We start from the raw sequence: 16802 nt of genomic DNA, 5'->3' as shown, positions 1-16802 counted from the left end.
TAATCGTTGGTAAAAGAGAAGCCCAAGAATTGGCGTTGGGTGATGACTAGCTACCTTCCACCTGGTCTTACGCTGGTAAATTAAAGACGGCTAGCGCAGATAGCTCTCGTGTAGCTTTACGCGAAATTCTAAACCAACCAAACTTATTGATTCTGACTAATTCACCATTTTTAACACTAACACAACCAGTCCCCCCACTGGTACAGCGGTAAGTCTACGGATTTAAAACTTTAAAATTAGGTGTTTGATTCTCCTCGGTATATGGTCCGATGTAGCTTTTTTATAAGAAAACAAACACGCATTAACATAACCGTCGAAAAGCTGTTTATTTGTTTCTTTTTAACTTCATCCAAAACTACACGAGAGCTATCTGCACTAGTCTATAATTTAGCTGTGTCAGACTAGAGAGAAGGCGTCTAATCATCATCACTTACCGCCAACTCTTAGTGGGATTGAATGCCGCATATATCGCCCCCACAGTTGATAGGGTAAGCCTTTTCATCAACTTATTGTTTGTTTGCCTACTATTATTGGGCTGGGATGCTTTGAATTTCACGAAAAGCTACACGAGTGTTATCTGCGCTACCTGTCTCTAGTTTAACAGTGAAAGACTGGCAGTAAGACACCTAGTCATCATCACCCACCGCCAACTCATTGGATACTCTTTTACTAACGAATAGTGGGATTGAGTGTAACATTATAATGCCCTCACAGCAGAAAGGCCGAGCATATTTGGTGTGACGGGGATTCGAAACCGTGACCCTCAGATTATGTGTCAAACGCCCTAATCACCTGGCTATGTCGGGTCCACCGAAGAGCTACATGCCACTCTTCCTATTTCAGATGAAAGAGACTCGTGTTTTGAATTTTAGCGAAAAAATAATTTGGTGTTTGTTTTTTGAATTTCACGCGAAGCTACTCAAGGGCTATCTGCGCTAGCCGTCCCTAATTTAGCAGTGTAAGACAAGTTATCACAACCCACCGCCAACTTTTAGGCTACTCTTTTTACCAACGAATAGTGGGAATTGGCCGTCAAATATAACACCCCACGGCTGAAAGGGCAAACATGTTTGGTGCGACGGGGATTCAAACCCGCGATCCTCGGATTACGAGTCGAACGCCTTAACCCACCTGGCTATGCCGGGCCATAATTTGGTGTATTATGGGTATTGCCTCCCTACACAGTATTACAAAATTTCAAAGTTAACGAGAGCATAAGTACCAGGATGACTCCTACTTTCTCTGACATTTTTATTGGTCCTGTTGACAATGAGACATTTTATAGAAAAGTATTGTCAAATGTTATATTTGGAAATGCCACAATGATGACAAATTGTTTATTTAAACAGCTGATACTGAATCACTTACAAACCTTATATTTATTTTGCTTACTCTTCTATTCAGATAAACTTTCTTCATGTCACTATTTCGTTAAAACAAAAACAACAATCATATCACATTATCTTCAGTATAAGTTACTGGACGATCTAAAGAAAACAGAATATCACTACAAGAGTTACCGTACAATACAAACAAAACAGAATATCACTACAAGAGTTACCATACAATACAAACAAAACAGAATATCACTACAAGAGGTACCATGCAATACAAACAAAACGGAATATCACTACAAGAGTTACCGTGCAATACAAACAAAACGGAATATCACTACAAGAGTTACCGTGCAATACAAACAAAACGGAATATCACTACAAGAGTTATCGTGCAATACAAACAAAACGGAATATCACTACAAGAGTTACCGTGCAATACAAACAAAACGGAATATCACTACAAGAGTTACCGTGCAATACAAACAAAACGGAATATCACTACAAGAGTTACCGTGCAATACAAACAAAACGGAATATCACTACAAGAGTTACCGTGCAATACAAACAAAACGGAATATCACTACAAGAGTTACCGTGCAATACAAACAAAACGGAATATCACTACAAGAGTTACCGTGCAATACAAACAAAACGGAATATCACTACAAGAGTTACCGTGCAATACAAACAAAACAGAATATCACTACTAGAGGTACCATGCAATACAAACAAAACGGAATATCACTACAAGAGTTACCGTGCAATACAAACAAAACGGAATATCACTACAAGAGTTACCGTGCAATACAAACAAAACAGAATATCACTACTAGAGGTACCATGCAATACAAACAAAACGGAATATCACTACAAGAGTTACCATGCAATACAAACAAAACAGAATATCACTACTAGAGGTACCATGCAATACATACAAAACGGAATATCACTACAAGAGTTACCATGCAATACAAACAACGCAAGGAATTGTTAAAATATTTTTTTCTTACTGAAATTCTCACCGTTTTCTTACAGAAGACCAAAAGTTTTAAGGATATCTTAGTTCGTGAAAAGTGTTAGATATATTCTTCACAACAAAAGGTCAGTTCAACCATCAGTATGTTGAACAAACATAAATGATTCTTAGATAGTGTTGAAATACGCTCATAAAACTCCATATTGTTTAATATGTCAAGTAATCTTATCATTTTTTTTAAAGTGGGCTTTGGAGAAAAGTTTGTTTTTGGCATATTTAACCGGAACGGCATCTTAAACATTGATTAAACACTCAGCTATAGATGCTCCAACGTTTTACTTTGCTTGCTTTGTAACGGATTTACTGAATTTATAAAGCGGGAACTAAACATACTCTGTACATACAGAAAATATGACAATTCTAAATATATATATATATTAAGTAAGGGAAAAGAAAACGCATGCTATATTACCAAACAAATAATGGCATTAATTATCATTCTTGTAACACTCTGAGAGCTGAAAGTACGGAGCATATTCAACAGCATTGCGGCAGTTAGCTTTGATCTTATGGTATTATTGCTTAGTGTACTAGCCACAAGACTAGGCCTGACTCATTTAGAGCACAATGAAGTAAAAAAGAGAACAAAAGAGGCCTATTAGATTCACACTTTTAATACTATTCACTTCTAACTTTCATTCCAAATGTTAATACATTCTCTGTTAGATAACAATTAAGTTGTTGTCATCCATGTTATTTATTTCCACAAGAGATTTGTTTGATTTTCTATCTGCTTAATTACATATTAATTTTTACTTTTATATCTTAAGTCTTTAACAATTTTTTATCATACCTTTATTATTAACATCTTTTCATTTGTTATTCAGATTAACAATTCTTTTATACACTTTATTTAAGTTACGCTGTTCGTAACTCATGTTAGGGCGTTCGACTCGTAATCTGAGGGTCGGGGGTTCGAATCCCCGTCGCACCAAACATGCTCGCCCTTTCAGCCGTGGGGGCGTTATAATGTTACGGCCCATCCCTTTATTCGTTGGTAAAAGAGTAGCCCAAGAGTTGTCAGTGGGTGGTGATGACTGGCTGCCTTCCCTCAAGTCTTACACTGTTACGTTAGGGACATCTAGCGCAGATAGCCCTCGAGTAGCTTTGCGCAAAATTCAAAAAACAAACAAAACGGCTTATGTTAGTTTTTCATATAATTCTTGAAATTTTCTATTTTTCATTAATTTCTCTTGTATTTCCGCCCTCGCTTACTAATTATTTTTTTTCTCAAACTCTCTGTTTTCTTATTCTTGTTATAATTGTTGCACAAAGAAAATCAGTTACTCTTTAAATATTCCTTTTGAAAGCTAACATAAACACTCAAGCGATGTCAAGGTGAGCTGCTATAGATATCTATGACATCAATGAGCTGATTTCACACTTTATAACCATTCCTGATTGAAACCTGAAGAAGAAAGGTCAAAATTTATTCTTGTTGTTCCCTGTGTAAAATTCTAACCAAGTTATATATTATCAATACACTTTTTGAAATTACACACCTCACCTAGAAATAACTGCAGCCAATTGGCAAATAAACCTTTCAAGACAAAAGTTTTGTAACCATTCAAGCCGACAAAATTTCACGTTTTATAGAAGCAAACTGGTAATCAAACTGAGGTATAAGAGGATGTTTTAGAATGATTTTTTTAGGTTTGTTAAATTTTTGGACTGAACTGTTGAAGGATTGACTACTCTTCTGAAGAAGGAACTTGGGCCATATAACTAAATAAACAACGATTAATACAGACGTACGACAGTGCTGTAATAATGATGGTGCATTTAATGATGTCCAATAAAAAAGCAACTATATATTTGCTTCCTTCATCTATTTGTTGTTATTCTGATCAAATGCCAAACGCTAATGTTATGAGAAGAGAAGGGGAACTACCAGTTTTGTACAGTCGTAACCAGTTCAAAAGCGTAAAGAAATCTCATCACTACATAAATAATTATAAGTGAATATAACCACAAATAAAGGTTTTAAAGAACGTTTCAGGTGTAAGAAAGATGTATCCTTTCCCAGTGACAACATCGGGATCACAATGATGTTTTGATACATTCAGGGAATGTTTGCAATTCATATTAAACAAACATACTTAAGGTAACAGTGCCCCTTAAAATTAGGCAAATTTACGTGCTGAAGAAACGTAGTTAAATGTGGTAAATGCAAGCATTTACTAAAAATATACTGATATTTAGGTAAACTTTATGGCTATTTTATCAAAACGCAGTTTTACTAGGGTCATTAGTGTATTAACATGATACCTTTACCATTAGAACCAATATACAGCATAACATTTAGCATGCTTGTTGATATTACACGCTTACAGAAATTTCGATCTTTAATTATTCTCTTGTTATGAGTTTAATTTCTACTAATGAAGGTTTTAATTAAAATTAATCACCCATATCTCATTAATATTACAGAAGATTTGCTAAGTTTGTAGTTTAAGCTGTAAGGATGTTCACAAAGTGCATGTGTTACAAGTTTCTCATGTTTTTATCACTTATAAGTAAAGTTATGTATTAAAACTGTTTCATGTTATGTATGTCTTTATTCCTACCACATTAATTATACATGTGAGATATACAGACTAAAAGTGTAATCTCATACGTTGAGATACGTTACTTCTGTTGGGTGCTTAATGTTTTTAACGGTGTTTCTTCAACATGTAAGTTTGTCAAGTTTTAAAGGTCAGTCCTACCTTACGCTTTTTGGTATTGTATGTTCTGAGTAGATAAAAAAAAATAATATTCGAGATTGTAGTTGACATGCAAGTTTGTCAAGTTTTAAGGGTCAGTCCTACCTTACGCTTTTTGGTATTGTATGTTCTGAGTAGATAAAAAAATAATATTCGAGATTGTAGTTGGAAAATATATGAAATGTTGACATGCCAAAAAGAACTATAAGAAAAAAAATTCGGTGCATTAGCCAATCAGTAAACTAATTTTTATATTCTCCTACTGTTGCGTTTAATCGAGAAGTGTGGGAGAGAGTAATATGACGGTTTGGAACTGTTAGTGGTGGTGGGTTTGACGTTTTATGGCGCAAAGCAACTACGCTATCTGCGCCAAACTGTTACGGATAACAGCGAATAATTATATTCATCTGAGAACACTAAATGTGTTCGCTTTCTACGCATGTATTCCGATATGGTAATAGTTCTCGACAAACACTCTCGTATAATCATAGTAGAGATGAATTACCACGATCGAGGCTAATCATGTGATTTTACACCAAATTTTGTTAGTTTTGTTGAGTGTTTAGATGACATTTTCGAAAACTTTTATAAATACTTGAAAAATTGTCATTCACAATTGCCGAATCTCATTACAGTTTTAGATGGTAAAAGCCATTCACGGGAAGGGGGCTAATAAATAACATAGGCCTAGCAACTTAAACTAGAAAAATACATTTTGGTTTTAAAAACGAATCTTCCATAATTCGCTACACAGATTTCGAAAATAATAATCATTTTTTTCTATCATGTAAGAATTTTTTTTTTTTACAAATCGGGAATAAAAAAAGGATCTAACCGTTATTTTGTTTACCATAATGAAATACTAGACGGAAAATTGCCAGTCGTCACTATTCACCGTTAACTCTTGGAATATTCTTTTGACAAACGAATAATGAAATTAACTGTCACATGGTAACGCCCCGTGGTTGAAAGGGTGAGCAAAATTGGTGGGATGGAAATTCAAACCCGTGACCAGCCTCAAATTGAAATTCATTTAGGCACGTGTACAGTAACTTAATCTATGAGATCTCGGGCACGATCATGCAATCAATCGAAAGTGTTTAATCTTCTGAGTCCAAAACTTTAATTGCATTTCAAATCAGCTATGAGCTAAACGTGTGTACTTGAAAATTTCAGAGTCATTCTATGAGCCACTATTCCGCGGCAAAAAAAAATACTGATTGAATGGTTGTTTTATTGCAATACATATTTAATTGAAGTTTTCAAAGAGAAATTGTTCAGGTATTTTTGAAAAAGACAAAAGTAGTATTAATATTTAAAAAGGGAAGTAAAAGAAAATGAGTTGCTATAGACTAATAACTATACTGATTGTATTCTCAAAAATATCAGAAAAGTAACTCTACATAAGGCTTCATTAATTTTTCTGAATATTTGTATTGTGAGAGAAAATCTACTCAACAATTTTGTTTGTTGTTTGTTTGTTTGTTTTTGAATTTCGCGCAAAGCTACACGAAGACTATTTGCGCTAGCCGTCCCTAATTTAACAGTGTAAGACTAGAGGGAAGGCAGCTAGTCCTCTCTACCCACCCCCAACTCTTGGGCTACTCTTTTACTAACGAATAGTGGGATTGACCACCACATTATAACGCCTCCACGGCTGAAAGGGCGAGCATGTTTGGTGCAACGGGGACTAGAACTCGCGACCCTCGGATTACGAGTCGAACGCTTTAACCCACTTGGCCATGCCGGGCCCTACTCAACAAGCTATTAAGGTTTTAAGGGAAAATAACACTGATATATTAATAATAAAGAAAAAGTGAAATTGTCATAGTAGTGTTGTTGGACTTAACTAAAATATTTGATTGAGTAAATTATAAGTTACAATTAAAAATACAGATACAGTATAGAAATAAGAGGTAAAATGTATAATTGGTTATTTAAAAAGCTGAATTTCTAATGATAACAAATATTCTGATGAATTGATAGACACAAGGTGTTTCTCAAGGCTAAATTTAGTTTTTATTATATGTTAGTGATATACAAAATTGATCATGTGATACAGTGTATATTTTATTTGCAGAAGATACGATAATTTTAGAACATAATAAGAATTAAAGTTTTTAGTTAAAATGGTTAATATTTTATTAGATTGGTTAATTTTGTGGGTTAGTAATAGTGATATTTTTGTCGTTCTTCGAGACCAACTTAATGTGCGTGTTCACAAAAACAGTTAAAGTACTGATACTAGAGAAGTAAATATATAAATATGAGTCGAGATGCATTTTGAAATGTATTCATTAGGAATGATTCGGTGTATTGTAATTGGCGATAAATTAAATTGGTTTGGACACTTGAAAACTGTTACAGAAATTATTGCAAGATAATTAGGTATAATACACTAAACAAAAAGACAAGTTAATAGAAAATGTTTAATGACTTAATATTAAATTACTTATTTGTGTTTCTGTAATATTATTTCCTGTATGGTCATTCAATTGCGTGTAATAATCAACACCGATTATAATCACGTTATCAAACTTAAGATTTTGTAGATCGAAGGTGGTTTTCTTTCTTGAATTATCTCAATAATTAATAAAAATAATTAATGAACGGTGCAATCAGGTTAATTGCTTATTTAATCCAACGTTTAAACTCATTAACACAAATGGATATAAAAGATGAACGTTTACAATTTTCACTACTCTAGGTCACACTTAATTAATTACAATAGCTATGAAAGTTTGTAACACAAATATGATGTGAATATAATTCAGTTCACTTGCTGTATGAGGATTTTTGTTGCTGAACGTGTGCGATTTCGGAATGTATTATATATATTATAGAGGATCTCCAACTCATGCTGACGTCAATCAATCATCTTATTTTATAGCGTTGTCAAGATACACGGTTGCTATGGTAACGGTTATTTGTTTGCTAGTGAACTAGGCTTCATTAAGAATGTTTGAAATAAAAAATAACTTCATATATTTACATATATATATATTTTATATTAGAAGCCTTCCTATAGAAAAATGTCTTATAAGCACTGCATTTACGTAATGGAAGATATTCATTTTTAAATATTACCTCTTTAATCAATAATAAATGAAACGTAGATAGAAGAAGAATTAAAATAGTCTTTAGGCTAAGCTTTAAGGAAAAACAATGTCATTTGTAAGTCCATTATCACAATTACTAATAATACTCTTAAGAAAATTATAGCGTAGCTGTTGTTCAGAAATGAAACTTTTCCATGATATCAAAGATGAAAAAGAGATGGTTATTTTTTGTATTCTGCTTCTTACAATTATCTATAAACATACTCGAATATATATCTATAGCAAAAGTTTATGTTTTATTTTGTTGTGATATTTTTATTGGGTGTATGAATAGTTTGCTTTTGAATAGCAGTATTTGTTTTTCTTAAAGGAGATTTTAAAAATTGAAATTAAGTATTCTATTCATAAACATCACTCGGTATGAATAGTTTGCTTTTGAATAGCAGTATTTGTTTTTCTTAAAGGAGATTTTAAAAATTGAAATTAAGTATTCTATTCATAAACATCACTCGGACCTAATAGAAAAATGTATATATTTACAAAAAAGTGACAGTTAATGGCTTAATTTGTAAATTAATTTTTATCTTAAATTACCTTTTTAATTAATTAAATGGATAAAAATTATATAATAGATTAAATTATATTAAAATTAATAATATTGAATCTGAAGGTTTTCATTCCCAAGATAGGAGTGCCTCAGGTCATGGTCTTAATTAAGTCTGTTACTTTTTGTACGTACACACATGATATTCCATATCCATAAGTTTTAGTATTTCTAATAATAACTAGAAATTTACTACTGGCTCTAATAGATTTGAAATTATGGTGCAATGTATGGATAATATACTTAAAACCAGAGAAAACCAAATTCCTTATTGTTCTTTCGAAAAATGACATCACTAAAAATAACATTAGAATTATTGAAAATGGTAAATTAAAAAATACAATAAAGAAATTTTCAAATGGGAAAACGTAAAATACGTCATTTACGAGGTGTCATTTACGACAGAACACTGCACTGCAAAAACCACGTTAAATATGTAGTAAAAAAATGTTGGACTGGAGTAAATTTATAAAACATTCATAATTTTTTAATTATGAATAATTCATTTTTAATAGATTATCCTGAGATAACATGGTCGAATATAAATTTAAATAATATTAAAATTTGCAAACTATACAAAATTATTTGTTAAGATTACTGATCAGGTTACCTATCTGTACACTCGTTAGCTTCTTACATAACCAGTTCTCTATCCTACATAATAGAAAGATTAAAGGTTTCATTTTAAATTATTAGAAAAAAAGGAAAATTTTACCCTTATTACAGGAATTAAAGAACAATACAAGTTCTAAAATGACAAGCAAGCATAATTCTTCTTTTAGTTTATACTGTTATCTAATTTAACTTTAAATTTTATCAATTTTAATATTTTGTGTATTTTATTTTATTTAAATTATATGTTTTAAAATTATATTATTTTGTTAAATTGTATTTTATTTTTTCTGTGTTAAACATTATATATATGTTCAAATGTATTTTATTATAATTGTGTTTTAATTTTTATTACATTAATTTAAATTATATATTTTTCATTTGTTTCATGTTATTTGTATTATTATTTGAGTATTATATATCATACGGTTTTAAGTTTAAAAATTATACATAAAGAATAAATAAATAAAAATAAAATCAGAACTCTTACAGAAAATCTTTAATGCAAAATAAAAATTAAAGAAGTGTAAGTAAGAAATATAGATGGAAGAGGTAAATAATCTGAGACACCTTGGCTCTGAGAGAGAGAGAGAAGTCTGAATTTCAGCCCTACAGAGAAAGTAATTTCTATGAAACCTCGGAATTTTCTGACGTTTCATTTGATAGGATGGAATGGGTTTCATGAACAAATGCTTTGCAACTGTTTGACAGACATTTTTTTAGATACTTTATGAAATTTGGTAAATTGTACAATTTCAGAAAACATTGCTGAGTATCAAATGTTATGATGGAAAAACGTGGTATCGTTTTATTCATTGTATTATACACGTAATTGTTCAATGGACTGCCATGATGACCTCAGGGAAAGTCCAAATCTGTGTTAGCGGTGTTTTCCTTAAGGAACAGCGTGACTGCTGAGGACAACAGTCGAAACACCATAACTTGATACTGCTATATCACATATGATATACTAAGCTTCAGATAATATAAAACCTTCAGACTGAATTTATTAAAGTTAACACTAAAGAGACTAATTATCATTTATATAACATGACGATATTTGATTGCAAGTAAATACCACTAATAATAATAACAAAAAGATGCTTTAGGAAAAAGAATATGTAGAATCAGGTCCGAGTTTTGCCCCTCCTCACTACTCCACTTTTCAACTGAATTATCATACAGTTGTTCCTGTTAGTCGGCTGCAACTTTCGTTCTATAAATGTAGAGTGTAGTTATACTGAAACCTGACAGAATTTGGCTGAGACATTCGTTCTATAGAATGTTCATCATGTGGGTGTCTCTTCAAACGACAAATATCTCTTGCTTTCTCTGTTTATATACGTATACCAGCGAGTCATACCACGCAGATCCTTGGACTGCTAAAAAAGCAGAATTCTCTGCTTTCCCGAACTGTGCTGGATTGAATCGATTGTCTGCTTTCCTAAAGTCTTCTAAGTAAAAATGATAATTGAAATCATACGTAATGTCTTTTATTTACGTTTTTATTGTGGTTGAAGGGATTTACCCATGAATACCACGTGTATGCCATGTTTTAAGTATATACATAATGAGTTATTAAAACTTATACAAAACTATTGATGAAGTAATAATGAATACTGTAATAATATGTTATGCTATAAATAAATTGTGTTTGTTCATAACTTTAAGTTCATAACTCGGACAAAGATGAGGTTTGGTTTGAATTTCGTTCAAAGCTACACTAGTGCTATCTCTAATTTAGCAGTGTAAGAAAAGAGGGAAGGCAGCTAGTCATCACCACTCACCGCTAACTCTTGAGCTACTTTTTTACCAACGAATAGAGGATTGACCGTCACATTGTAACGTCCCCACGGCTGAAAAGGCAAGCATGTTTGGTGTGACGGGGATTCGAACGCGCGACCCTCGGATTAGGAGTCGAGTGCCCAAAGATGAGGTTCTTCAGATTGTATTCGATAAAATTCGTTATAATTTCTTTACACATCTTAATATGTTAGGAAAGAAACTAAATACACGGTAAACAAGAGTAGTTGTATTTTATTATTATTAAACGAAAGTTAAATATACACTGAGAAGTGCTCAATATAATTGTTCAATAAGTCTTACAATCACTTTTCTATCCGATAATGTCGTATATTATCCTCTGCTGGACACTTTCACTGAATAGACTCAAATCAATTTTTTATTCACTCCTTAAAAGTGTTGTAAAGTCTATCGGCTCATTTTAGAAGCAGAAATACACAAAATGTCTTGAAGATGTCTGCGAATGGTATAACATAATCTGTAGTCGTACTCGCATCTTGCAAAGAAACTGGTCTCCTGACTTGGACACGTGGCTAGGTGTTTTGTCTTGTTGAAATCATTGACATATGTGCTGTACAAAGATGTTAATTTCTCGTCGTATAGTGGTGTCAGCACTCTAGCTTCGTAGTGTGCTGAGCTCACTATGGCATTATGTTTTTACGTTTCTTGTTTGAGTTGCTGTTATAGCTGAAACCTGCAACCACCATATAATTCTTTGTAAAAACATTTGCGCCATGCTTTGGACCAGTATTTTTTTAATGTTATATCATCGACAAAACGATAAAAGATTACCAGTACTTTTGCAAACACATGTTTTGTCCAATGTCCAGCTAGAAGCCACGGGAATGATAGAATGTGCAAATTGTTACCAGAGGCCATGAATAATTCAATGTGTATGTATGTATTTGTAAATGTATATATATATATATACACACAAAATTATGAAATACATAGAAGGTAAATGTACTTAGTGTAGAAAAATTGACAGAATATTGCTGGACTAACACAAAATAAGTGTATTTTAGGCTAGAAGATTATTCTCTTATTTTATTGCATATAAGACAAATGTATTACAGTAGTCACTCTATGATAACGTTTGTATAAAGGTCTTTTTAGCCCAGATTCTGTCAGATTTTCTCAATATTCTCAATTTTCAGTTCAGAATAGTCTGAACTATATCTCTGCAATTTTGTCATTTACGTTATGAGACAACGTATCTTGTATGTATTTATTACATACTTATCAAATATTGTTTTTTTTTCTAACCAGATAAACCACATGCTTATCCAGCAAAACACGTTATACGTAACTCTTTGCACTTCTATCAAATGTTAGCATGTTTAATCTATAGAAAGTTTCTCCTCAATCTTTCATTCCACAATAAGAAATCCGATAATGTGTCTGAAATTGTTTGTTTGTTTGTTTAGGATTTTGAACTGATACGTCGAAGGAAAGACAACTGGTCAAAAGCCCGCCGCCAGCTTCTGTGGACCTTAAGTCAAATTATGCGATTTGACCGCTACTCTTGTGATGCATCCATGACCGCAAAGTGCAGAGCAAGCGCTGTTTCACAAACAGTGAACCCTCGGGTCCATAGTCCAGCATGCAAACCACTAAATCATTGCCCAGCTCATGCCTGAAAAAATATCTGCTGAAATAAATATTTTATCACATTTTAAACATCAGTTTGTGTAACTTCACTTTGGAAGTGTAAAACAACAACTAAAACGTATGTGACATCAACTATATGTGTGTTTTACTTATAGCAAAGCCACATTGGGCTATCTGACATCAACTGTAAGTGTAAAATAACTAAAAATAGGATTTATTATTTGAGTCTAGTTCTTATTATGTTAAACGCTTCTAAAATTGCGTTTTATTTCGTGGCGCAAACTGAAATACTGCTTGTTTTCTCTATGTCTTATAAAAGTAAAGTCAATCTTTACAGGTGTTTAGAATGAAACGATATTGTATACATTATTATTTGCTGGAAAAAATTGTTAGTTTTGCTTTTAAAAATCATAGTTTCATTTTTTTATCTTAAATGTTTAATCTTTACTAATTGTAACCCAAAGCTAAATATAATTATAAAATATAATTGATTTAACCCATTTTGTGGAAAATGGTGACATTGATGTTGCATTAGCAGATGTCACTTTAAGAAACACTTTATATACATATTAATATAATAATTAAAAACTAACGTCAGACTCTTTTAAAATATCTTTTATTTACATCATTGCGTTTGATATAGAGCCACAAAGTGCAAAATCTAGTTTCAAAGTAATAGAGAATGTAAGCTTGACTTTACAATACTAGACAAAGAAAATGATGTAATGTAAACACTTCTGTATAGTAAGTTCATTGACATATATATAGAGTTTATAGGTATCTTTTCTCTTAATATTTTTATAACACTTGTTCGAAATACATAGAAAGCAACATCAACTGCACATCGATCTTTCAATGTACATTAATCAACATTTTCCAGCCCAGTTTCACAGTACTTCCAGTTTTAGTTCAATCACAAGAAGTACCAAATTATTATTATATTTTCATCAAATCTTACACACACACATATTATATATATTGTGTGCATTTATAACTAACATTCCGAATAGTTCTTCGTTATCTAGTGTGCCACGCGTGGTTTAGCAGTACTTAACCTGTCGCAAATTGCTTCGCATTTTGAGGCCGTGGTAGTGTTGTAAAGGTAATCTTCCACTTTTCGAAGAGAATGGAGCAAACGTTGTTGTTGGTTGCTATTGGTTAGTTGCTTTCCGTCTAGTTTATAAGTTTATAATTAGGGACGGCTGGATTGGATAGGCCTTTTGTAGTTCTGGGCGAATATCCTGAACAAACAGATTTCCTTACCTGGTACCTAACACGTCAGACATGCTGAATATGGTTAACGCTTAAATATATTTACAATGCATACGTTGTAATAGTTGAATATCGTGCTGCGCATGTATCATTATAGAAGTTTCTTTTTTACAAGGTTCTAACTTTAAACATATAATATACAATTTTGAACAATGAAACCAACTCATGGGCCATACACGAATAGCTTCTGACTTCTAGCTAGTAGTTGGTTATAGCGTTTTTAGAATAACTGTACATTAGAGTCTTTTTATTATTTTTGTTTTCTAATAACACAAGATATAATTAGACACAGAACAGTATAACGTTAGGTCTAACGCTACGCGCAAGTTCGTAACTAGACTGGTGTATTATAATTATTGTGTTTCCAGAAAGACATGTATTAAGTAATTAGCACAGTTAATTTAGATATTGCTCATTAGAAAATTCGATAATCAATCTACTACTACTACCGAAATACAAGTTTAGTTAAGCCTATTTTCAGAAAAAAGTTGCACAAATATACAATGAAGAGTGCTTGTTTATAGCCATAACAAAAGCATAAAATTTCAAAATAACTATCTTGGTGTAAATTCATTAAAACATGAACATGACTCAAGAGTAAAGTTAAGCTCATTTTTTTTTTTACTAGACGTAGTTAAATATTGCTAAATCTTACATATATTTTGTCATGTAATTCATTGAATACACTAACACTTTATTACTAGGTCTAAGAAATGCTAGTTTATATCATTAAGAATATCATACCTATAAACTTATTTCCGTTGACATATGAGATACTGTGTAATGCTATTTTTGTAACAATATTTACATTAACATTCGGCTTAGGTGACTAGTACCATAAGATGCTTCTAAGATTACTTCAGTTAGCATCTATATTGTTTTATTTCTGCTGGCATATAAATCAAGTAGCGAGTATCGTAACAAGTGTGAGACGTAAATTACATTGATGTACAAGAAACTATTATCATAATGACTGTATCTATACTTCAGTTGACATTCGTAAATAACTAAATAACTAGTATCATAATATATCCGTAACTATACGGCAGTTGACATTCACAAATATTTATGTAGCTAGTACCACAACGTATCTCTAACTTCATTTAGCATTGGTAAATCAAATTATGTAAATAGTATAATAACATATCCGTATCTTTAGTTGGCATTCATAAGTAATTATGTAACCAGTATCATGACATATCTGTAACTTTATGGCTGTTGACATTTGCAAGTAATTATATAGCTAGTATCATGACATATCTGTAACTTTACGGCTGTTGACATTTGCAAGTAATTATATAACTCGTATCATGACATATCTTCAACATTAAATGGCATTTACAAATATTTACACAGCTAGAATCAAGGAATATCTGTAACTTTAGTTGGCATTCGCAAACAATTATGTGATTAGTATAATGACATATCTATAATTTTAGGGTAATTGACATTTGCAAATAATTATGTAACTAGTATCCTGACACGTCTGTATTTTACTTCTGTTGGCATGTAAGCTGAAGAGAATGGTATCATGACGTATGCGCACTTGTCTTTCCTTGCCTTGTGAAATTGCTCATGAAGATATCAGTTGTACAACTTGTAAACTTTGGGAAGTAATGGAAAGATCAAACCAGACTTACAAAAAAAATACAGTATCATAAAGTTTAGAGCGAAGCCTTAATTATCACGTGTCATTATTTAAGGTACTTTCATCTGAGCGACGGATAAAAAAACAAACAAACTCACAAATGAGCATAATCACGTGCACAGAGCAAATGACTCCAACTTAAATCACTCATGGTCAAACAACTTTTATAAAATTTAATTAGCTAGTTTCGTTAAAAACACCCATACATGCTCAGTAATTGTGTCCAACTCTTCTTTATTCGATAAAATGTTTCTTAGTTTAGATATAAGGAATAGGAGTAGTAGTGTTTTCTATGCACATATATCAAGTTAGTACAGCACTATTCACAGGCTTTTGTGAATCGTTAAATATTTCATAGTGTCTCCTGTACCTGAATATTTTGTTGTATAAATATATAACAGCCACGAGAAAGGTGGGTGCTTACGTCACATTTATATGCTAAAATTATTCTTTTTAACAGATTGCTTTCTAAACGATTCTCCTCAACTACTACAGAAAAAAAATGTAGAAATAAATGTTCTCTAGCTTAAATATTCATTTCCTAAAAAATTTTGGAAAAAAACATGACTTTACGGATCAGTTATTTTTGATCAAAGTCTAAATTTGCTCATTTAAGTTTCCTTTTCTCGAGTAAGTTACTGAGCAAGATTTTGTTCTGCTACAATAATAATATTATACAACTGGATCATACGACGAGACACAAGAACAAGGAAAAAGTTAAAAAATAACATAACAAATTAATTATTTTTAACAATTTCGTATATGATCACAGAATAAGTACATAAAATTTCTAAATGTTGTTATAAAAAGTTGTTGTTATTTTTATGAAGAGGGGAAACTTCAACAGGTCAGGAGGAATGTTTTGAAATACCCTGAAGTATGTTACAACGAAATGCTGTATATGGACTTGTAAAAACTTTTTTTTCGGATTAAAAAAAAAACAAGCTTTTTCATCGTAATACGTGAAGCAAAAGTTTCACTTGTGGCCAATTGGGTTTTGTTTTTTACTAACGTTTCAGAATCAGCTACGAATGATTCTGTGTAAAATATTGTAAAACTAGTACTTATGCCACAAACTGCTACAAAATTAGGAAATTTCGTTTTTTTTACTTAAG

The sequence above is a fragment of the Tachypleus tridentatus genome, chromosome 9 (genome assembly GCF_004210375.1).
Source record: "Tachypleus tridentatus isolate NWPU-2018 chromosome 9, ASM421037v1, whole genome shotgun sequence".
Lineage (NCBI taxonomy): Eukaryota > Metazoa > Arthropoda > Merostomata > Xiphosura > Limulidae > Tachypleus > Tachypleus tridentatus.
The sequence above is the reverse complement of the archived record's forward strand: the minus strand, read 5'-3'. Positions refer to the sequence as shown.